General features: G+C 44.5%; 1 protein-coding gene across 3 annotated transcripts in view; it reads left to right on the forward strand.

Annotated features, from left to right (window-relative positions):
• The window catches only part of CLSTN2 (calsyntenin 2), a 1,635,505-nt gene that overhangs the window by 1,102,323 nt on the left and 510,633 nt on the right, over positions 1 to 22,549 (forward strand). The gene's annotated exons all lie outside the window — the stretch shown is intronic.

The following is a 22,549-nucleotide window of genomic DNA, read 5'->3' on the forward strand; positions in this document are numbered from 1 at the left end:
AAAAATCATAAGGTAAATGGTAAAAGAAAACTTATCTTGCCCCCACCCTATTCCCACCCCCTACAGCACCTAGAGGGGGTGCCCCAACTCTTCAACCCTCCCCTTTGAATGAAAAATGTGCCCCTCACAGGCCAGGCGAAACCCCGCCACCCTCCGCTGCACTTACTATTGTAGCAATGGTGGTGTAGTGGGGGCCTGGAGCTCTGGATCCAGTGGCAGTCATTTTTCAAAATGTTCTTGCTGCTCCTATCACATGAAGTGTGCATATTTTAGAATAGATCTACTTCCGCATATAAATCAGAATTTTACACAAACAAATTATATATTTATCCCATGTAAAATATACACTTGCACGTTTATAAGATAGATAGAAAAAGTACATTCTTTCAATGAATTACTGATATTCACACAGGCTGAAACATACATACCAATGTTGGGGATGAATATATACATACAGGGTGTCCCATGGAGAAGTAGCCTGCCTGCGTGCCTCTGGTATTGGAGGCGGGCTACTTTTCCATGGGCCACCCTGTATTTTATAATTAGCACAGTCCAGATAAGCGCAGGTTTTGAAATACTATAGTAGATCATTGCGTTCCCATATAGGTGCATAACTGTGGCCATTTGGAGTTCTTTTAAAGTTATCCTCATAAAAGATACCTTTACCAGTCTGCCAGTACCTCCACCAGTTCACCCACTTCACCCTCAATTCATTGAGACCTTCCTAGTACTTCTCCTTAAAACACCCCAAGTTCACCCAGACCTTCCAGTTAACAATAGCAGACAACAGACGAGTCTGATATTAATTGACAGGCCGATTCAGTAAAAACGCGGGAAAGAGGAAGAACGCCCGCTCTCCCAGCGCGCGCACCGGCCACTCGCCAGTGCGCACGATACAGTATGCAAATGAGGTGGTGCGGTAGAATCTGGCAAAAGGAGGTGCTAGGGACACTACCGCGTCCATAGCGCCTCCTTTTAGCCCAGAGCGGCAGCTGTCAGCAGGTTTGACAGCCGACGCTCAATTTTGCTGGCGTCGGTTCTCGAGCCCGCTGACAGCCACGGGCTTGGAAACCGGACACCGGCAAAATTAAGTGTCCGGTTTTCGGTCCGACAGTCGCGGGCCAAATTCAAATTTTTTTTTTTTTAACTTTTTTTACTCTTCAGGATCTCCGACTTAATATCGCCATGATATTAAGTCGGAGGGTGCACAGAAAAGCAGTTTTTACTGCTTTTCTGTGCACTTTACCGGTGCTGGAAGAAATTAGTGCCTACCTTTGGGTTGGCACTAATTTCTGAAAGTAAAATGTGCGGCTTGGCTCCACATTTTACTTTCTGTATCCCGCGTGCATACCTAATAGGGCCATCAACATGCATGTTGAGGGCGCTATTAGGTGCCACGGGTTGGACACGCATTGTCCTCCCCTTACTGAATAAGGGGTAAGGGAAAATGTGCGTCCAAGAGCAGGCTAACAGTGCACTCCGTCGGAGCGCACTGTACTGTATCGGCCTGTGAGTGAGATGATTAGCAGGGGTAAAATTGCGCAAATAGGTCGCCTAATGTATTGACCTAAATCTCTTATAAAATAGCAACTTCTACGTATACCTCATGGCCCCACTAGACTTCCCCTTTTTTTATGCAAGTAAATTTGCACATGAAACAAAATTATGTGTGTATTTTTGATGTTTATGAAACAGCATGTACATGAATACAAGCTAGTTACACACACACATGCTAATTATACCCGCGTGACTTCTTTAAAAATTAACTCCTATCAAGATCATTTTCAAAGGAGTTGCACATGTAAATGTAACATACAATCGTAGCAATTTTCAAAAGCCATTTATGCACATAAAGTACTCTTACACGGGTAAATTCTATGGACAATTCAATGGTATATACTGTAGCAATTTTCAAAAGCCTACTTACATGAGTAAAGTACATTTACATGTCTAAAACCCAGTTTTATGCGTATAAATTCTTTTGTAAATCAAAATCTAATGGATAGATTTTAAAAGGGCCACACATATGTACCCATCTCACCGTGCACAAAGATATGCGCTATTTTATAAAGTATGCATGTAGGATATAAATTACTCTTCACAAGCATATATCTGCAGCTTTACATGCATATCTTATCCATGAGAGAATGAGAACGAGACTCTTTATAAGGCTCACCCTAAACTCAATGATATGGACCATTGTAAGGGGGCACTTTGATTCGGGGTGAGTTTTCAGGAGTGGGTTGGGCTTAGGGGAGGTGGTGTTACAGACACATTCAGAGGTATTCATTGTAAAATTGACATCATTAAAAAGAGTATCAGGTTCACTCTCTCTCCCACTCTTTCTCTCCCACCCCCCCCCCACCCCCCGATGTTCACCAGACTCTTATGCCTACTGAGGAGTTGTAGCAAAATTGCATGAATAAGATGCATGCGCTGGCTGAGGAAAATTAGGAGTTACATGTGTCAGTGCTGGCCCCGTCTCTGAAATGCCCATGCCCTGCCCCTTTTCCACCTACTTTTTCTGAGCAGGCATACATTAATGTATGCATGCCCTTCCCGGCTATTTAAAAGTTGCGTAGCTCCTGCGCGGCCCACTTTAAGCGTGTATGTCGCCATTTTTGCACACAAGGCTCTTAAAATCTACCTCTATGTGTACATTTTTCCCAAACTTTCCCTCATATATAATAGCAGGTGTAGGTGTGTACTGGTAAATTTGGTGGGATAATCCACCATGAGCAGGCACTGGTAAGATGGCAGTCTATAAATCTTGTAACATCATACATAATTATCAAAGCTGACTTGAGTGCATAAGTCTGCTTTGGAAATTGATGTGACTTATATGACTATTTGTTGACTTTCTTATAAAATTATTTCTTTAATGCTCCACTGAATACCAAAGAAAACAACATTACCTAAAGAAAATGTAAATAGCATTACAAATTTGAAAACTATTGCCACTTGTTCTGTTTCGGTATTTTAGATCATGTTGAATGATACTTTTAGAATGAATGTAAGATGGCTTCAATTCAAGTAGTAAAGGAGTTGAATAATTAATTTGCTATAGAGTGAAGACATTTCAAATCTAATATAATCCTAAAAAAATGTGATATTTTGTAAACAGTATAATTTTAATACAAATAGCTAATATTAACATTATGGTATGGATGAGGAGGCCGTGCACCAACTTTTATTTTACTGCTTATTATGTCTAGTGAAAAATGTTACTGTAATAAGAGAACAGATCAGGCACTTAAGGATAGTGGAGTAAGCAGTGCTCTTCCTTGCTTATAAAAGATTTAAGATCTGCTGCAGTGTGGCCCTGTTCCCCCATCAGTGACTTCTAAGCAAGACAAGATTTAATATTGTGGGCTTTGAAACAAATAATTCAAGTTATTAGTGTTTCTTATTATGTTATGTCATACACATCTTAATAAGATATATATGACAATGTGATAGCTTGATGTATATGACAATTTGCTAAAATTACTGTGACAATAATTGAGAGCAAAGGCACAAAACTAATCAGACCTTATAATGTGTATGAGATTTATGTGACTATTACTCATTTCTGTATTATCATATTGAGAGGCTGAGGAGGTACATGGGACATTGGCTAATTTGATTATATAACAGCTACCCTATAGCAGTTTTCTCATATAGAAGACTACATACAGTGCTATAAATCATCCTCAAAACAAACATGATCTGTATTCAATACCAATAGTGGTTAATGATACTGCTTGCTAAAGACAAATTATTGCCATTGTTACAAAGGTTTCCTTGCATTATTTTTAATGGTCATGACTTGCAGTCTAGTATTGTTTCATTTCTAATTAGCTTATTTTTGGGGGGGGGGGGGGTTTAGAGGCTTTTATACCACATTTATAGATCCTCAGTAGCAGTAAAATTAAATTATGCTTTCATAAGTTTTGCCACGTGGTAGCAAACCCACAGGGGAGGTACTTTTGAAACAAAAGCTCAGATCTCCGAGTAAGATGATTTTTTTCTTGCTATGCTTATAGAGAAACAGAGATAAGTGCCAAAGCCTTATTCAGTTTGGCCTCTGTTTTGAAAAAAATTCAGAGGTATGCAAAGAGAGAAAATCTCCACAGGACAAAGCCATATAGCAACTCCAGCTTCTCCCATGTTGGCCCAAATATATAATTTTTTCAGAAAAAGAAAAAATCTCCTGCTTTGTGTTCAGCAGTTGAAATCTGCTCAGAAATTTTGCAGAAGAAATGCTTTCTGTAGTTTTAGAACAAGAAAGGATAGAGCAGCAGAATCTGTCTATATTGTATTGATTTGAAAACAAGTTGGCAGTGACTGAGAGAAGTGTGTTTCATTGTATATATTCATTTCAAGGTTTTCATATTTTCTTGTAAGAGACATTTAGTGTCCATTTTTAGAACATATGTCAATTGCTCTCAGTAAAACTTTTTTTTTTTTTAGGAAACTGTGTAGCTTCCTTGCACAAGTTTGATATTTTTTTTCCCAAATAGCTTTGTTTCTACACCTTTTTTTCTTTTAATCTTACCTGTCACTTTCTGCTAAAGAAGAGTAAACTAAAACGCAGACAGAAAATCCTGTGAGATGGCATGTCAGCCAAAGGTTCATTTTCCCACAGGGAACCATAACTTCTCATCACGTCAGTGTGCGTCACTTCGCATTAGTCCCAGCAGGTGACTTCATGACAGTTTTTCAATTTAGGCGTGTCACCCACATTGGCTTTTGCTTTGAGATATCTGAGAGTGGCACATCAGGTTTACATTGCTTGTTACTCTCAGTAATTTTATAGAGGTGTATCAGATTTGTTTCTTCAACAGTAAAGAGACACATTAGATACTAAAATTTTTTTTATTTGAAATAGCCTATATTTGATGAAAAGTACTCCTTCATTTTTCTATAAACTTACTAGTTTAGTTTATGTCTTCATTGATCGTATTTCTTACCCTATCAACTTCCTTGTTTCAGAATGTATAGTTATTATTTCACAAAGAAAATCATGGCATGAGGCTTCACAGTATAAATAATACTATTAACCGGGGTGTATTATTTATTGGGTGGCTGAACATTCCTTGATGTGCCAGTCTCCTGGGAAGCGATGTCCTGTGCATCTGTAGGCTGCTTGGGAGGGGAAAATCAACAAGAGGGGAGGGATTAGGATTAGGTGGCAGAGTAGTACTTCACTGGTCTGCACTGCTCTGTCCACTCTGTATTCACCCCTCCCCTCCTGTTCCCTGCAATACAGGAGTGGAGGGGCTGGATTTGCAAATGGAGTGACTTTTATAAGCTTCTGCCTCACACTCTCCTCTTCTGCTCTACGCAGGCTTCCTGGGAAGGAACAGGCCGAAACAGAAAGCAGAGGGTTGTTCTCTGCAGAGTGAAATTCTTGCACAAGTCCTGCGTGCCTATTTCTAGGGAGAGGGAGTGTGTTGGGATATGTCAAGGGTTTGTTTTCTTCTTTTGGTGGAATTTTTTTCTGTTTGATTTATTTGATGTTTATTTCAATTTGGTTTGTTTCCCAAACCAAAATAAATATTTTAAAAACAAACAAATATAGCCCTCCCATCCCATTCAGTTTTTGCTCATGGGGAGTATAAGGAGAGGGTCACTGTCTACGCAAAGCACCGTGACCTTCCGGGGTTCTGGCTCAGGAGATGAAAAGGAAGTCTTTTCAAGGCCCTTAGGATTTTGTCTCTCTATGGGGTTCTTTTGAACTTTGTAATACCAACAATCTCTCTTCACTTCAAAAACTACTGTTCAAAATCAAGTCTTTACTGAACTGATGTCAGGAAAACAAAACAAAGAGGATAGTGCAGTACACTGTACACAAAGACCACACCACACACATCCCCAAACAAGTCAGCTCCAGAGGAAGGCGCCCTTCCTCCTTTGACCCTCCCAGTACCTTCTGGGTAGGTAGATTCTCTTAGTTCCTTTCTGTCTCTCTTGCATCTTAGAGGAGTCTGGCTGCTGGATTTAGTCAGTCAGCTCTCAAAGGTCGTTTCCTGGGGCAGGTTGCTTCTCTTTGGAACCTCCCAAAACAATTCTCTCTGAAGAGAATCTTTTCTTTCTAGGGGGTCCCCAGATGCAGTTTCTTCATACATTTCTCTTTGGATTCTCTGGAGACCCAGGACTTCACCCTCCCCACCTCCCAACCTCTGCCTCTGGAACTTTTTCCCTTTCAGGCACCCCTTGTCCAGAACAATATCACTTCTTCAGGCCATGTCCCTGTGGAGGAAAAGACCACCCAAGTGTCATCCACAAGAAGGGACATCTGATCCCTCAGCCTGTGCCAAGGCTGATTCTCAATTCCTCCACATGTCTCCCAGGCACAGGAGTTTTCTTAACACACAGGCCCCTCCCAATGGGCTTGGTACACTAAACTAATACATCTATAATATACTGACCTCACACATATGGGGGTGTAGGGTCTGGATAGAGACCTCTGACTCACACTTTTGACAGAATGACTTGTTGAGATCACAAATGCTATTCCACTGAAGTGCAAACTTCTAGTAAGGGGCAGATTTTGAGGTCCCATTACACACACACACACACACAAACTCAGGCCTCCCCAAGGCATTCCATTGTTTAAGGAACGACCTTTCATTTTCTAGAATGTGCTCTCATCTATTTCTGGCTATTATGACACCCCCCCCCCCCCCCCCCCCCCCCACCACCACCACCAAACACACACACCTCCCGCCTTTGCCTCTGCCTCTTCGAGATGAGTTATTTTGGTTGGCTGAACGTTCGCTTGATGATTTTTGATGTGTTTGCAAAGTAGCATTCAACTCCCTGATTACCTCACAAAGGTCCTGGGTTGAGTGTCTGGCCTTCCTTCGCATCTTTCTAACTGCATTGCGCAGCTGCTTAATCTCATACTGGATATCCCTCCATCCTGTTGTTATATTGCCCTGAATCTGCTCCTGCCGGCAATGAGTTCTGCTACCAGCTGCTCCGCAGAGGGATCCATGGAGGTGCATGGAGTTTCAATACTTGGCACCTCCTCATTGCCAGCAGAGGCCTCTTAGGTGGCAGGGGAGCCACCACCCCCAGAGTTGGATGATGTATGCACCCAAGTTAGATTCAGCTTAATATCTTGGGGTGTATCTGTCCAGGCCCATGGCTATAATCCACATTCAGATTTTGTAATCCAACACAAGTACCCTCCTCGTAAATGGCACAGCTGCTATCTCACTGTCATATCCATGCTTTCCAGCAAGCTGTGCCTTTCTCAAAACTCTTCTTCAGTGAATATAGAAGTATTTATTGATTGTGATTTATATTCTGCTCTGAGCAGGTTATAGTATTTAGCATTTTTTGCATTTTCCTCATCCCCCATCCACACTTTTCTTTCCATCTGCTCTCAGTTTTACAATCCCACCTTTGTTATTCTTCTTTCACTAATGTAACTGAAAAAGGTTTTGTTACCTCGCTTTACCTCGGTAGCTACCTTTTACTCCACTCACACCTTTGCCTTCCTGATTACATTCTCTGCCTTGTTCAGTTTAGCTTTGTATGTACTGTCTTCTTCTTTCTGGAGAACCCTTTATATTGTGAATGCTAATCTTTTTGCCCTTGCTTTCTAATCCACCTCTTTTGAAAACCAAATCAGACTCTTTATTCTCTTATTTTATATACTTTCTTAATGTGAGCCCCTCTTTGCTTTAGAGCCAAAATGTAGGACCACACAGTCCCAAGGACCAATTTCAATGTCTCAGACCTCTCATTCTTCTCAAATCATTTATTTATTTTATTTATTTATTGGATTTGGTATACCATCACTTGGAGTCCATCATAATGGTTCACAACAATAAATAACAATAAACAATAAACATAATAAAATCAACTTAATAAAACTAAAAAAAATAAAACAAATTACAAACATCCAAATGAAAACATATCAATAAACTTATCGAGCTGCTGCCCCTTCCTTCTCCTATCTCTTGTAACTAATGCGTAATGATAATGATAATACCTGAACAACCTTCACTAAAACAGGATAAAATAGATAAAACTGTAAAAGCAGAGCATAAAAAACAAATTTAAGATGGGTTGGCGTAGGCCTCCACAAAAAGCCATGTTTTTAGTATTCTCTTAAACTGTTTACAATTAGTCTCCATTCTAATCTCAGCAGGGAGCATATTCCATATTTTAGGACCTGCCAAGGACAGAGCTCTGTCCCTCACTTGATATAGCTGTGCTGATTGCACTGATGGAATAGTAAGTAAGCCTTTATTGGCAGAAAAAAGTTTCTCTGGGGGATATGTACTTTAATAGCAGCATTTAGCCAGTCCACCTGGCTCCATAAATCAACTTGTGCAAAATGCAAATTGATTTAAATTTAACTCTGGATTCAATGGGCAACCAGTGTAAATTGATCAAAGTTGGGGTAATATGCTCAGATTTCTTTTTTCTGGTCAGGATGCGGGCTGCTACATTCTGTAAGACTTGTAGAAGTTGAGTAGTAGAAGGTAAACCTAAAAATAAAGAATTACAGTAGTCTAAACTACCAAATAGTAGGGACTGCAGCACTGTACGGAAATCATTCGGAATAAGTAGAGGCTGGAGTGTTGTGGTTCACCCAGGGGTACATTTTAAAACCTAGCACGCACGCGTACTTTTGTTCGCACACCAGGCGTGAACAAAAGTATGCCGGATTTTATAAGATACGTGCGTAGCCGCGCGTATCTTATAAAATCCGGGATCGGCGCGTGCAAGGGGATGCACATTTGTGCAACTTGCGCGTGCTGAGCCCTGCACGTGCTGCCCGTTCCCTCCGAGGCCGCTCCGAAATCGGAGCGGCCTCAGAGGGAACTTTCCTTCCGCCTCCCCCCCACCTTCCCCTCCCTTCCCCTACCTAACCAACCCCCGGCCCTATCTAACCCACCCTACCTTTGTCTCAGAAGTTACGCCTGCTCGAAGCAGGCGTAACTTTGTGCGAGCCGGGCCGGCTGCCGCACTCCATGTTCCAGTCTGGAGACTGGTCCGGAGGGGATTGGTTCCCTCTTTCTCACAGGCAAAACACAACTTCTCCAAAAATCTCTTTTTACTCTTGGGACACTACTGACCCCACTTTCATTGGTCTCAGGGCAAAGCAGTACCCAGACACCTGTAGACTCTGTTTTTAACTGGGCACAGGGCTCAGAAGCCTAGTCCCACTCCCTTGAGGCAGGGAGTAAAAGCTCTCTCAGAATGGGGGCAGGTCAAAACAGAACCCACAAAGACAACCCCCCCTCCTGTCTTCTGAATGCTTCATGCCAAGGGAGTACCCTCCAGGTCTGTGAAGGTTCTAACAGGGCTAATGTCCTCTCCTATCCTAATGGTGAAAGCTGGAGGCCTACTGGGATCCATCAGGAACCACTCTCCCCTCTCCTTCTCCCAAAATAAATCTACATCCAATTGCACTACTCATGCTCAGGCAAGGATTTTTATAGCCTGAGCTGGATTAATTTTCAGCACCCTAGGAGAGAAAAAGAAAATAATAGGGATGATCTCCAAAGATGATAAAGATCCCCAGTGTTAACCAGAAGAAAGTTAATAAGTGCAAACAAAGTACATAAACATAAATATGAGGCTGATATACCAGGGGTGGCCAACTCCATTCCTCGAGAGCCACAGACAGGCCAGGTTTTCAGGATATCCAAAATGAATATGTATGAGATAGATTTGTGTGCACTGCCTCCATTGTATGCAAGTCTGTCTCATGCATTTTCATTGTAGATATCCTGAAAACCTGGCTTGTTTTTGGCTCCCAAGGCCATCCCTGTAATATACCACTGTACAGAAAACTTGCAAATGGAGCTTTGCATGCAAAATACATTAAATAGTGCAAGTTATTTGTGATGATGCACACTATTTCAAGTTTTAGCATTCAAAGTCTTGTTAATGAAGTTTTTTGCTTTTGCAGGGAATTAAATTTCATATGTAGTTTTCCACCTGCAAAATGTTATTTATATCCGTAGTTAATGAGCTACTGTAATACAAAATCTTGCAGAGTAGCTCATTAACTATTGCCACATGGTTAAGTTATGTATGAAACTGCCTTCACCATCCAAATCTCAGCAAACGATAATTACACCTAAATGAGGAGTAGTTACATTTTTGCAAAATTTCCTGTAGCATAATTTCACATGCAGTTTTTCTACTGGCTTATTTGCAAATAAATTGTGGTAGAAAAATTGCATGTGCTATTTTGTTAATAGTGTGGGCAATTGTTCATGCAATAAAACATATAAATTTGATAGAAATGTTGGGAGGTATATTTCTTTATGTATAAGATGTACATTCTATACAGTTTTGTATAAGATTCTGAAATCTAGTGGTTCTGGCTGCTCAAAACAATTAAGGTTGGGCAATTGGTCTGTGTTCCAGTTATTATTCTGACTCCAAAACTTCAGTTCACTCATCCTAGCTCAAATGAACAATTGATCAAAAGTAATAAATACATTGATAAAGGGTAATATATCCCATAAGAAGCCATATCACATCCTCAAAATTGGGAAGAACATAAGCAAAGATGAATTTGCAAAGAAAATATAGGTTAAATCCACAATCAAACCAACTACATTGAAGTAAATGTTCAGAGATCTAGTCAGTTAAGTAAGACGTTAGCCAGTCTGATCAAAGCATTTGAAAGTTTTCTGGTTTGAGTAGCTAAATTTAGCCAAATATTTTAAATGTAAGCATGGAAATTGTGGGAGGGAAGATGCTGGCAAGAATAAAGAGATATTTAGTAAAATGGGTGTCCATGTTATTACCCTTAGTTGGGCGCATTAATCTGATTAAAATGGTAGTCCTACCCTGTTCCAGAAAATTCCCTGTACAATATCCCTAAAAGAATATTTGTATATCTTAGAAGTCAGATCGTCTCCTTTCTCTGGAACAATAAGGAGCCATGAATAACATATATGACTTTAAAGCCTCCTAGGGACTGTGGAGGGCTAGAGCTTCTCAGTTATCATGATTGCTATATTGCATCACAGCTGGTCTGTACGGGAGCAGATAAAGAGGTGGATTAGTGTGACTTGGAAACAGAGCAAGCAGGAGCGCATGATTTGACTACCTTGCTGTTACATCTTGCCAGCTCATCTATAATTGCTAATCTTGCAAAACTGCCCCTGTGATCTCCAATACCCTGAAGTTATGGTGCACATATGAAGCAATGGGACCTTGTACAGAGAGAAATATTCACCCATCTCCTATTTAGTTACCAATGCAGAGCTATCTCAGGTTACATGTTCCAGGAGCATCAGGCTGGCTTAAGATTGCTTGGACAGATATGGGAAGGGACAATTTTTAAAACGTTTGCAGCCCTCTGGGCAGAATTTGACCTTCCACCACAAACACAGGATGTCTACCTCCAACTATGTAATGACATTTTTCAAGATCATTTGGGTACTAAAAGTTTAAGGTCTAAGACTAGCTTAGAGCAGTTGCTTACACAACCTTAGCTTTTTACTAAAATTATTACTAAACTGTATCACTTACTACATTTTGGAGACAGTGATCTCAGAACTTGCCCAAGACTAGTGCATAGTGGAACAGAGATTTGGCTCTGAACATGGAGGACACTGAATGGTGCTTGATATCCAAGATGTTGATATGTAATAAGATGCAGGAGCTATTAAGCTGTTGCATTTTGCATATCATTATCCATTATACTTTTTCAAGAGCAGTGACTCAATTCCATTGTGTTGGAGACCCTGTGAGCATTACATATGTGATGGGGTTGTCTAGAGGCAGCAAACTTCTTGGCAGCAATGTGCAAGCATGTTGAAACAATTGTGGAGGCACAGATTTCCTTTTCTCCTCAGTTATGCCTGTTAAACAGATGGGAGGAACATGACCTGTCAAAGAGTGATGTAAAACTGGCCATCCAATTATTACAAGTAGGGAGACTAACCATAGTCTTATTCTGGAAAATGTATCCCCCAATTCCCATATTGGCAGAATGTGGTTTCTGAAAATGCTTTATTAGAATGTATCACATCTGTGCTGTAAAGTAAGCTGCATAGCTATGGAGAGGTGTAGGGGAAACATTGCAATTGGTGCAATTCAGATGCATGAATTTCATATTGGGGTAGATTTTATAAAGTTGCGCAAACGCGTACTTTTGTTTGTGCACCAGGCGCGAACAACAGTACGTGGGATTTCAATAGATACGCGCGGAGCCACGCAGCCTACCTCCGTTCCCTCCGAGGCCGCTCCGTTCCCTCCGAGGCCGCTCCGAAATCGGAGCGGCCTCGGAGGGAACTTTCCTTTGGCCTCCCCCCACCTTCCCCTCCCTTCCCCTACCTAACCCACCCACCCCCGGCCCTATCTACACCCCCCACACCTTTGTAGCGAAAGTTATGCCTGCTCGAGGCAGGCGTAACTTGCATGTGCCGGGCCGGCTGCCGGCGTGCCATATTCCGGTCCGGGGGCTAGTCCGGAGGCCACAGCCACGCCCCCAGAACGCCCCCGGGCGGGAACCACGCCTGCAGCCCCACCTCCGGATGATGCGCCGGCCGCATCACGCCCCCGAAACACCCCCGATGACATGCCAGTCGCGACACGCCCCCCTAGGAAAGTCCCATTACTTACGTGTGTCCCGGGGCTTTGCGCGCGCCAGAAGCCTATGCAAGATAGGCTTGGCGCGCGCAGGGGGGGTTTGGGGTAGGTTTTCGGGGGTTACGCAAATAACGTACGCGCGTAACCCTCTGAAATTCTACCCCATTATGTTCTTCAGTCACTTTGGGGCGGATTTTAAAAGCCCTGCTCGCGTAAATCCGCCCGGATTTACGCGAGCAGGGCCTTGCGCGCCGGCACACCTATTTTCCATAGGCCTGCCGGCGCGCGCAGAGCCCCGGGTCTTGCGTAAGTCCCGGGGTTTTTTGTTGGGGGCGTGTCGGGGGCGGGGGCTGATCGACGCGGCGTTTTGGGGGGCGGGGCGCGGCGTTTCAGGGGCGGGCCCGGGGGCGTGGTTTTGGCCCGGGGCGGTCCGGGGGCATGGCCGCGCCCTCCGGAACTGCCCCCGGGTCGCGTCTCGGCGCGCCAGCAGCCCGCTGGCGCGCGGGGATTTACTTCTTCCTCCGGGAGGTGTAAATCCCCGGACAAAGGTAGGGAGAGGTTTAGATAGGGCCAGGGGGGGTGGGTTAGGTAGAGGAAGGGAGGGGAAGGGGAGGGCGTTCCCTCCAAGGCCGCTCTGATTTCGGAGCGGCCTCGGAGGGAACGGAGGCAGGCTGCGCGGCTCGGCGTGCGCCGGCTGCCCAAAATCGGCAGCCTTGCGCGCGCCGATCCTGGATTTTAGCAGATACACGCGGCTACGCGCGTATCTGCTAAAATCCAGCGTACTTTTGTTTCGCCTGGAGCGCGAACAAAAGTACGCGAACGCGCCGTTTTTAAAAATCTACCCCTTTGTATAGGGTGCTAAATGCTTCCTCTGACTGTGTCTGACCTGATTCTATGCTACGCAATCTGTTTATATTCTCTTGTGTTGTGCAATTTTAAAAATACAAAGTTATAGAAAAGATATGGGAGTGTCTAGAGGTAGTTAGGATAGGGGAAGCAAGTTAAGTGGCTATCACTTATTTTCAGTAGGGATGTGCATTTGTTTAAAATGAAAGTGGAAAACACAACAAATAAGGACAATTTGTTTCATTTGGGGAGCAGGAAATGAATTGACGGCCACACTGAATGAAACAAACCTTATCCATTGCATTCATTTAAAATGAAAGCAATGGGCCTGGGCAAGGGCCGCAGCCAAGGCCTGAGGATGATTCCAAGGTCTTGGCATAGGCCCAGGCTGATTCTGTAGTCTCGGCTGAAATCCAAGCCCCCCTCCCCCCCCTCGAGCAATCACCTACCTGATCTGTTGGGTATCAATGGAAGTTCCCGACACACGGGCCTCCAACCAGACCCAGGTCTGAAACCATGGCCTGGCCCAGTGACAGGGTCCCGACACCTGGGCCTTAGCCTAGGCCAGGGCCTAGATGCTGGGTCCCGATGCTTGTGCCTTAACCTGGACCTAGGCCCAATGCTAGGACCTGACGCTGGGCCTTGTCCTAAGCAAGAGCCTGGGCCCAGGCCCAATGCTGCTGCCCAGTCTGGAGGCCAGGTCCTAAAGCTGGGGCCTCAACCAAGGACCAGGCTCAAGGCCAGGTCTTGATGCTTGGGCCTTGGCCTCAGCCTATGGTCAGGCCCGGGCCTCAAAGCAACCCTGATGATGTCCTCTTCTTTCTTCTTTTCTTCTTTAGTGGACACTGACTGCTGGGGTCATACTGGAGTTAACTAACTCCAGCACATTCACCCCAGTGGACAGTGCATTTTCATATACGGCATTTTAAAATAAATTATGTGCATCAAAATGGCACTGTCCACTGGGGTGAATGTGCCATAGTTAATTAACTCTGGTATGAGCACAACATGTGTTGTCAGTTGAAGAAGAAAGTAGAGGACATCATCAGAGCTGCTCTGAACCCTGGGCTTGATCCTAGGCTGAGACCCAGGTGCCGGAATCCAGCCTCCAGTTTGAGCCATGGTGTAAGACCTGGGTGCATGTCCTGGCCTAGTGCAAGGCCCAGGCATTGGGGCCTGACTTCAGGGCTGAGTTCCTGCTGTCTAGACCCAGGGGCGGATTTTCAGAGCCCTGCTCGCGTAAATCCGCCCAAAACCGGGCGGATTTACGCGAGCAGGGCCCTGCGCGCCGGTAAGCCTATTTTACATAGGCCTACCGGCGCGCGCAGAGCCCCGGGACTCGCGTAAGTCCCGGGGTTTTCGGAGGGGGCATGTCGGGGGGCGGGCCCAAACCGCGCGGCGTTTTCGGGGCGTGTCGGGAGCGTTCCGGGGGCGGGTCCGGGGGTGTGGCTACGGCCCGGGGTGGCCCGGGGGCGTGGCCGCGCCCTCCGGACCCGCCCCCAGGTCGCGTCCCGGCGCGCAGGAGGCCCGCTGACGCGCGGGGATTTACGCCTCCCTCCGGGAGGCGTAAATCCCCCGACAAAGGTAAGGGGGGGGGTTTAGACAGGGCCGGGCGGGTGGGTTAGGTAGGGGAAGGGAGGGGAAGGTGAGGGGAGGGCAAAGGAAAGTTCCCTCCGAGGCCGCTCCGATTTCGGAGCGGCCTTGGAGGGAACGGGGGTAGGCTGCGCGGCTTGGCGCGCGCCGGCTATACAAAATCCATAGCCTTGCGCGCGCCGATCCAGGATTTTAGCAGATACGCGCGGCTCCGCGCGTATCTACTAAAATCCAGCGTACTTTTGTTTGCGCCTGGAGCGCAAACAAAAGTAGGCTATTCGCGCGCCTTTTAAAATCCGCCCCCCAGTGTCTGGACTGGGCCCTGGCCTAGGCTGAGGCCCACACATCGGGACCCTATCTCCAGGTCAGACACAGGCATCAGGCCTTGGTCCGAGTTGAGGCCCTGGCATTGGAAACTGTCCTCCGTGCCAGGCCGTGGTGTCAGGCCTGGGCCCAGCCTCCAGTCTTGCATAGGCCAAGACTGAGTTTGTGGCGACCTACTACGTTCTTGGCCTAAGAAAGACTGAGGCTTCAGCCTATGCCATGGCCTCAATGGAGGATTCCCTCCAGACCAGGTAAGTGGCAACCAGGGAGAATCCTGGCCCCAGCATTTTTCCTGGTGGGTGGGTGGGATGGAGGGATGGAAATGTTGTGCTGGAGGTGGACCCTTGGCCTGGTGCAGGATTGGTATGGCCCTCTGTTCGGACCTAGGAGAGCACCTGCCAACAGGAAGCAGAGCACAGGAGGAGACAGAGGCTAGCTGGAGTTTCGCCAATAGCAACCCGGGGTTTCCGCAGGTTGAGCTCTTGGGTACTTGGGCCGCCTGGTCTTAGGTGGGCCTCGCAGGGTCTCCTAGAGAGGAAGCGCAGGGGAGGTCGCATGTAGCTGAGGTCAGGCTTGGAGAAGGCAGGCGAGGTCGGACATAGCTGAGGTCAGACTTGGAGAAGACAGGTGCGGTCAAACACGCTGGGGTCAATACAAAGAAGCAATCTGCTAGTAACAGGGTTCAGGAACCAAGAGATCACTTAGGAGGCAAAAGGGAGCAAAACGAACCTTGTTGCAAAGGCAAGCTCTGACTGTCAGAGCTTGCCTTAAATAGGTCCAACGAGATGATGTCATCCAGGAGGGTAAACAGCCATCGGGTGCCACGGCCCTTTAAATAGAGGAGAGGAGCGCACGCGCCTGGGAATCCCCAGGCAGGAGGAGAGATCGGTCTCTCCTCCTGCCTGGGGATTCCCAGGCTGTGCTACAAAGAAGGCCCAAGAGGAGGGCGGCGGCGGTGGTGGCTCCATCGTGCCATGAAGTCATTGGACGTCAGCCGAGCTGTGGGGGAAAGGGCAGCACTGAATGCGTTCCATTCGCATTGCGGAGGCGGAAGTTAGTGAAGGCCTGGGCGTGGGCCCGGTGCGGCCGAGACGTGCAACAGGAAGGCCTTGAGAGGCTCCATTTTCCTTTTTTATCTGTTTTTTTTGAGGGGGTTTATGTTTGATTCATTTTTATTTCACACAAATGAAACAAATCAAACATTCCTATGAACCAAAATCTGTGGGATACAACCTCCCGAAAATGAACTGTAAAACAAAAACAATTTTGTTTTCCTCTACACCCTTAATTTTCAACCCTAGCTTCCAAACTTGACTGGCTGAATCCAGGGACTGCTATTATTAGCCCTTAATCTGGCCAGCCAGCCAACCTCCCTCCATATTATCTGAAACAATGTCCACCACCCACTAGGCCACCACAATTATTTTTGATCTTTTAGGGGTGTGGGGGATTTGAAAGGTGAACCTACTGGCTTACTTTTATATTTGAAAGGGGGCAAGGGGTGACTATTTGGGAGCGGATTTTCAGCACTAAGGAGCTGGGTAGCCAGGGGATAGCATCTTTGTGTGGATACTCTTCAATTTTATTTTCTTGTATTTTTTGAGTGGAGCCGCTTTGATTTCTGGCTTCGTGATGAGTAGGGGAGGGATCTAATAAGACTCCTGGTACTTTTTAGAGACTTTCTAAGTGGTACCGTGTTGTGCAGCATCAGGACTCACATTAGGGTCTCTGTGCTCCTGCAGTAGATTAAGTATTGTCCAAAAGGTGTGATAAAGTAATATGGCTAACAGAATTCTGACAGTCATGTTATTTTATTTACATAGGATTAGGTATGCATTAGCTGCATGTATTTGCAAAATTCATGCATGCAAATGCTATGTAAAACAGTTCATTAAGGACATAAGAAATTGCCATGCTGGGTCAGACCAAGGGTCCATCAAGCCCAGCATCCTGTTTCCAACAGAGGCCAAACCAGGCCACAAGAACCTGGCAAGTACCCAAACACTAAGAAGATCCCATGCTACTAATGCCAGTAATAGCAGAGTCCATTCCCTAAGTTAACTTGGTTAATAGCAGTTATGGACTTCTCCAAGAACTTATCCAAATCTTTTTTAAACCCAGCTACACTAACTGCAGTAACCACATCCTTTGGCAATAAATTCCAGATCTTAATTGTGCATTGAGAGAAAAAGAATTTTCTCCTATTAGTCTTAAATGTGCTACCTGCTAACTTCATGGAGTCCCCTAGTCCTTCTATTATCCAAAAGTGTAAATAACCGATTCACATCTACTCGTTCAAGACCTCTCATGATTTTAAACACCTCTATCATATGCCCTCTTAGCTGTCTCTTCTCTAAGCTGAACAGCCCTAACCTCTTCAGCCTTTCCTCATAAGGGAGCTGTTCTATCATTGTAAAAGGTGTGGGATTCTGGCCAAAAATATGGCAATATCTCCAAGGTAGGGCTATGTACAATATATGGTCTTTATCATGTTATATGTTGTTTAACGCGTGCTATAGCTCTAACAAGGCTTGATGAATTTTAAAAGTCTCAATAGAGGAAAATATTGCCATTAATTAAGGCTGAATCCAAATGTTGAAGTAAAGATACCTGAGCAGTAATATAATTTATTTTATGATCCTCCAGTCATAAGTTCTGCTGCTGTATTTTCATCCAGTTGCATCCACAGTAATTGAACAATGTTGTGTTAAACTGCCAGAAAGAATTGCCTCCATATCATCCAAATCTCTTCAAGGGAAATATCTTGGAGATTTGTCTGCATTCCTAGAAATCAGCTATAACTCAGCTTGAAACTAAATATGAAATTTCATGAATGACTTGTCTTTGTGATTTGTTTAAAATATATGTTCTTTAGCTCCAAATTTTAATGCAAATTGACTTGTACTTTAATGCAAGACAACTCAGTTTTCAGTGTGGAAAGATTTAGTTTTATTCAGCTCACCAGGCAGTAGCAGGGAAGGAAAATGTAATACACTTTCAGTTGTTTTCCATCCAAACTATAACTTTTGCAGCAATTTTTTTAATAATAGTAAGATAGAAAGAAATTATACAATCAGAGTCTCCTTGTCTCATGTTTATTTAAAAGATTTTATATACTGTTTTCCTGAAAAACAATCCAAAGTGGTAAATAATCTTACTGTCAACCAGTGTTAAAAACATTGAGGTCCATATTCATTCACTGGCTTATCTGGCCAACTTTGGAGGGATATTCAATGATGCCGCAGCTCTATTGAATATAGCCTGCTATCTTAAAGATAGCTGGATAACTGTATCTGGCTAACTTTAGGACAGCTCTATAGCATGACCAGAGTGAGCTGGGTAACTTAGCTGGGTAACCTAACTCCTCCCAGAAATAGCTCTGGATATCTTATGCGTTATCCAGCTAAATACCTCTGGATAGGAACCTCATTATTAGCATAAAACTTAGCCACAAAGCATGTATGTACTAGTTTGCAACAATGTGAGCTATTCAGATGTGTCCCCATAATGTCCAGCTCAAAGGTCACCATAGAGATTACAGTGTTTTGATCTCTATACTAATCCATAATGGAGTTGTAATCTCTCTTACTTTGCAAAGGTTAAAGTTATCTGGATATATTATACTAAAAGTATAACATTTAAAAGTATAACATTTAAAACTAGTTTGTATCCATCAGGAGTTTTGCACAAAACTTACAAAACGCTTCAAACAAAACAGAGAGATCATGTATGCATGGCATGCGACATTTAGACAAACAGTAGATGATTGTAAGTCAGTTGTTACATAATCATTTTAGTTTAATCAAAAGAGATAAATGTGCGTTGCCAGGCCAGGTGCATGGACGCTGAAAATAACCAGGCATCCACGCTCCCAAAAGCAGGCTGAACTTGTTGAGCGGGAGCTTACCAACTCAGCAAAGTCCAGAGAGCCCAGCACTGGAGCGTGAGTTGAGCTGCATGGCTCAGTGGCATCCTTTTTGGAATGGGCTGCACTGCCCAATTACATCATCCGGATGGAACCATGCATCCCAGTGACATCAGAGGGCCTGGGCAGCAGGAGTCACCTGCAGCTGCATCCTCCCCTCTTTCTCCCCAGCTGAGGTGTAGATCCTGATGAGAAGGGGTTGGGGGGAGGGGGAGAGGAGAGTATGAGAGGAAGTGGGAATATCACTGGCCATTGAACAGTTCAAATACATGGTGGTGGGAAGGGGAGGGGGGTGGAGGTAAGACAGGTAGCATGGGATTTAGAAGTAGGAGCAGCCTGCTTCTCAAACTAACAGAACTGTAAATTTCTCACCCATCCTCCCATTCTTGCTCATTTCACTCAGTGTGTTACCACATAGAAATTAATGTCTACTTAGAATGTCTTCGCTACGATCTTACTGTATTATTATTAGGTTACTGCATCTATATTTACCATGTTTAATTGTCATAGCAGTTTAGGAGAGGGCATACCTAAGCCAGGATTGATTTCATTCTGCAGTGGGACGGAGATACTAGAACTGTGATGTCATTGGCATGGCCTGGGTCGAGTGGCCCTGGTGGGTGACAGACTGGTAGTTTCCATTAGGACCCATAGGGCTGGCAGCCTTGTTTGCAAGTGATGGGCTGCTTGGTGACATCCTGTGTGCTCCCTCTTGGAAAGACAGTGACTCTGCTTGCTTACGGCAGGTCAGACAGTCCAGAGGTGAATTGCTGATCTCTCTCCTCCTCCCATTTAATAACCTTTGTCATCCTAGTGATGACACCAAAATTGCAGCTCGAGGACTTAGGCTGTGTATTCTTAATTTGCTAAATTATTAAAGCTACAGCACAATTTATTCCATTACAAGGCATGTGCAAGAAGTTATTGTGTAGCTTCATGGTGTATTTAAGGATTGAAAACATTTATCACACTGTGACGGGTTTGTTGGGGCTGCATTGGTTGCATCCAATTCAGCTATTAATTCAGAGTTAGTATTTTCCAATCTGAAACATTATGGGTTTTTGTTTGCAACAAAAATCAATCTATTTTAGGATTTAGAAAGCAAGTAAAATTAAATGTTTGGCTGATTGCAAAACCTTCAGAGAAAAATGGTATTATTAAATGGACATCAGAAATTGTTTGTTTGAAACTAGCAGCTGAACAAATGCATTAAAATCAGAATTGTGTGCCAGATAATCTTGGTGCTTTTCCCAGTACCCAAAATCTAAAACCTTTTAAGGAAACTGTCACTGCAGAGGAAGGTGTCATTTCTTTCTCTCTTGAATAGGTGGCTCATCACCTTCATAGATCTGTCAGAGCTGGCAGGTGATTATTCTGCTGATTTTTTGTTTGTCTTCCCTTTAATAGTACAATAATAACCAAAGAAAAAGGAGCAAACTGTCACAGGGTCAGGGGCAACGAGGATATGGTACACTAAATTCAAATGCAGGGTGTCATGTGAAGCTAAAAGTGATTTCACAATTTAGAAATCTTTTCTTAGGTCCTCCTGATAGCTCAATAGCAGTGCTCTAGGTTGCCAAGCAGAGGCATTGGTTCTGTTCTTAAGCACGTCTCCTGATTTCTAGTCTAGCAGGAGCTGGGAATTCTGCAGATACACTGTTCACCCCACCCCCCAGGACAGCAGTTCTTAACCCAGTCAGGTTTTTAAGTATCCCCAATGCATACGCATGAGATAGATCTGCACTCCCTCCATTATTTGCCTGTCTATCGCATGCATATTCATTATGGACATCCAGAAAACCTGACTGGCTAGGTGTTTCCTGAGAACCATGCTTTAGGAGGAAGGTCCCACTGCTCATGCAAAACCATTACCTGTTGGCCGGGTTTAGGGAGCATATGTACCCATTCTGTGGCCCTCGAGTGAGAATTGCTATTACAATAGTGAGCTCAGTAAGAGAGATGATTATAAAATTAGAGAAAAATACTCTGGAAGCTGTATATTTGTTCTTTTTGAGTTGAAAGCTCAAAAAATCTGAAAGATACTGGAGAGTAAAATAGTTTTTAAGACACATTAGACCTACAAGTCTAATACTGAAATAGCCTTAAAAGCAAAATTAAAATTTTGAATTAACAATTTTAGGAAAAAATGTAAAGTAGTTTTTAATACAGCTTATGGATGTTTCTATATGTTCCTTGATGTAAGAGATGTTCATTCACGAAGCAATCATTAACAGTCCACATACATTTTCAGGCTGTGCCTGATGCACAAATTACACTACTTTTCAAAGTGAATTTGCACACACAAGTTCACTTTGAAATTATCCCAGTAAAACTCCCTGCAAAAGTTACACCTGCTAATTTGTAGAAGGAAATTTAGAAAATGTATGTGCATACTTTTCAAAATCAAGACTTGTGCGCATAAATTCCAAACCCTGCCCAGACCTCACTAGGGATGTGCAGACCAAAAGTTTAAGTTCATAAGTCCATAAGTCGAAAGGGGGACCCATTTGCGGTCAATATGGACATATGGAGAATTCCATAAGTTGAGTCTATGTCCATATGTGCAAATAAAAATTTAAACCCCTCACCCGCCTTAATCCCCCCCCCCCAAGACTTACCACAACTCCCTGGTGGTCCAGCGGGGTCAGGACGCCATTCCTGAACTCCATTGCAAGGAGCACGTGACGTCGGCGTCACGTCGGAGTGACGCGGCGTCACGTGATTCCCCTCGGGTTCGCTCCCAGACCCCTCGTTGGGCTCAAAAGGAACTTTTGGCCAGCTTGGGGGGGCCTCCTGACCCCCCCAAGCTGGCCAAAAGTGCCTTTTGGGCCCAACGAGGGTTCCGGGAGCGGACGCGTGGGGAATCACGTGACGTCCGCGTCACGTGATTCCCCTCGGGTTCGCTCCTGGACCCCTCGTTGGGCTCAAAAGGAACTTTTGGCCAGCTTGGGGGGGCCTCCTGACTCCCCCAAGGTGGTCAAAAGTGCCTTTTGGGCCCAATGAGGGTTCCGGGAGCGAACCCGAGGGGAATCACGTGACGCCGCGTCACTCTGACGTGGCGCCGACGTCACGTGATTCCCCTCGGGTTCGCTCCCGGACCCTCACGGAACTTTTGGCCAGCTTTGGTAAGTCTTGGGGGGGGGGATTAAGGAGGGTGAGGGGTTTAAATTTTTATTTAGATCAACAATCGCGATTTCCAACGTATTCAACATAGCTATGTTGAATAAGTTGGAAATCCGATCGTTTAAGCCTCATCTTTTTTTTAAGTTAAAAAAAAAAATAAGTTGCGTTTTCCATTTA

The sequence above is a fragment of the Rhinatrema bivittatum genome, chromosome 9, assembly GCF_901001135.1.
Source record: "Rhinatrema bivittatum chromosome 9, aRhiBiv1.1, whole genome shotgun sequence".
Lineage (NCBI taxonomy): Eukaryota > Metazoa > Chordata > Amphibia > Gymnophiona > Rhinatrematidae > Rhinatrema > Rhinatrema bivittatum.